General features: G+C 61.3%; 1 pseudogene; it reads left to right on the top strand.

Annotated features, from left to right (window-relative positions):
* Positions 1-421: 421 nt before the first annotated feature.
* Positions 422-2262, top strand: LOC132008049 (UDP-GlcNAc:betaGal beta-1,3-N-acetylglucosaminyltransferase 7-like; annotated as a pseudogene).
* The last annotated feature ends 307 nt before the right edge of the window (positions 2263-2569 follow it).

The following is a 2569-nucleotide window of genomic DNA, read 5'->3' as shown; positions in this document are numbered from 1 at the left end:
CTGGCCGGGTGAGGCCACACTACTATCCTGCCTCTTCCTCAGTAGCCCTCAGCCCTTGTGTCTCGGCAGGAGAGACCCCGGCGGGAGGCTGTGCGCTGAGGAACAGAGGGTCCTCGGGAGCCCTCACTCCCCGCTGCCTGTGCCCAGGATCTGCCAGCACTCCTGCAAAAGGCTTTAATTTCTTCTTTGAAATACGTGTGGTAGGGGCTATCTGGGCAAGGAGCGTCCCTGCAAAATAAAATCCGAATGTGTCCCCTTCCCCTTCCCAAAGAGATGGGGGACCTTCTCTCTCCAAGAGGAATATTAAGACAGTGGGGCCCAGATGGAGTTGCGGTGGCAAGAGGGCGTCGGTCATGCCAGAAGCCGCCTGCCTCCTTCTCAGGCCTTCATCAGCCATGTGGGCCTTATTGCATTGGGTCAGATGAATGAGGTGGAAGGGAAAAGGACAGGCTTCTTCAGGTCCCACGTAAGAGACTCTCCCCAGTGTCCCCGCAGGTTATTGAGCTCCGCGGTTGTAGAGCAAGTCCTGTAACTGCCCCTCCCGATGGTTCTCCCCGCCCAAGGTTCACCCCAAAGTTTCACCCCAATGGTTCACCAGGTTTGGAGAGGGAAATGAAAGCAAACAGGGTGGCTTGCTGAGGTTGGGGAACAAGCAGAAATCTCCACCAGAGGTCGTCCTTAGAGACTCACAGCATTCCCCAGACTGCACACCCATTGGGAGCGAGACTCTGGAGATAGTGCCCTGACTTCTTGTCATCCTTATCGAGGAGAAAAAGAAACCACGGTTTGGAGACAGTAAGGGGAACCCATTCAGAGTCATTTCGCTTGTATGTGGCAGAGTCAAGATTTCAACCCAGACAGTCTGACTCTGCAGGGCTTGCCTGGGTCGCCTGGTCCTGGCAGAGAGGCAGTGCAGGCAGGGAGAGAAAGCAGGCCCCTCCTCTAACCACAGGGGGTGCCTGGTGACTTGAGTATGTGCCTCCCTGCAGCTCCGAACAAGTCACAGGGGACTCATCCTTTCCTCTCTCCTCCGTGCCACCTTCCATACCCACCGCGCCCTCCCCTCAGCCCTCCAGGAAGAAAACTGTCTACAAGAGCGTGTACCTGTCCCTGGCCCTCCTTGTGGCCTTAACAGTATTCCAGTGCAGTCTGACCCTCCACTGCAAGAGCGCCCGCGGCCCACCCGGGAGCCACAGAAGGCCCAGAACCTCAGCACACACCTGGTGAACCCCAACGGCTTCTGGAAGAACCCCAACCAAGGATGTGTCTGCCCCCACCCCCATGGCCCCGCGAGGGCCCCACACTTGGGATGTGAGCACCACTAACTGCTCAGCCAACGTCAACCTGACCCACCAGCCCTGGTTCCAGGGCCTGGAGCCCCATTTCCGACAGTTTCTGGCCTACCTACACTGCCGCTACATCCCCATGCTGGTGAACTACCCGGAGAAGTGCCGCGGCGCCGTCTGCCTGCAGGTGGTGGTCAAGTCGGTCATCACGCAGCACGACCGCCGCGAGGCTATCGCCAGACCTGGGACCGCGAGCAGGAGCCGGGGAGCCGCGGCGCTGTGCGCACCCTCTTCCTGCTGGGCACCGCCTCCAAGCAGGAGGAGCGCGCCCACTACCAGCAGCTGCTGGCCTACCAGGACCCGCCGTAAGGCGAAATCCTGCAGTGGGACTTCCTAGACGGCTTCCTCAACCTGACCCTCAAGGAGTTACACTTCCTCAAGTGGTTTGACATTTACTGCCCCTACGTCCAGTTCATCTTCAAGGGCGACGACGACGTCTTCGTCAACTCTACCAGCATGCTGGAGTTCCTGGCCGACCCGGAGCCGCAGGAGGACCTGTTCGTGTGCGACCGACGTCCTGCAGTACGCCCGGCTCATCCGCAAGAAGGACAAGTACTACATCCCGGGGCTTCTGTACAGCAAGGCCAGGTACCCACTATACGCGAGCGGCGGCGGCTTCCTCATGGCCCGAGGCCTGGCCCGGCGGCTGCACGGCGCCGGCGACACGCTGGAGCTGTACCCCATCGACGACGACGTCTTCTTCCGCATGTGTCTTGTGCTGAGCGTGCAGCCTAGGGCGCATGAGGGCTTCGAGACGTTCGGCATCTCCCGGAACTGCAACGGCCGCATGAACAAGGAGCCCTGCTTCTTCCGCTCCATGCTTGAGGTGCACAAGCTGCTGCTAGCCGAGCTGCTGGCCATGTGCGGGCGGGTGCATGGCAACCTAACCTGCGCGGGTAAACTGCAGGTGCTCTGACAGCTGCCAGACCGCCCCCCCCCCCCCCCGCCCCGCGGGGGCCGGGCCAAGCGTTCTTGAGCGCCACCACCCCCCTCCTCCTGCCCCCCTCCCCTTGGCGGCCTGGGGCTGGAGCTGCAATGCCCGGGACAGAGATCGTGGTTCCCTGCCCCTCAACCCCACAGGAAGGTGGGGGTGGGTGAGCGTGGGGCTTTGTGGCCTCCTGGGCGTGATGGGGCACATGAGCCAGAAGGGGTCCTCGGTGCGTGGACCCAGAAAGTAGTTCTTCCCTGCCTGCGCAAGGCATCTTGGGAGCAAGGCCGGTGGC

This window comes from Mustela nigripes, unplaced genomic scaffold (assembly GCF_022355385.1).
Source record: "Mustela nigripes isolate SB6536 unplaced genomic scaffold, MUSNIG.SB6536 HiC_scaffold_20, whole genome shotgun sequence".
NCBI classification, from domain to species: Eukaryota; Metazoa; Chordata; class Mammalia; order Carnivora; family Mustelidae; genus Mustela; species Mustela nigripes.
This window is presented reverse-complemented; position numbering and strand designations above follow the sequence as displayed.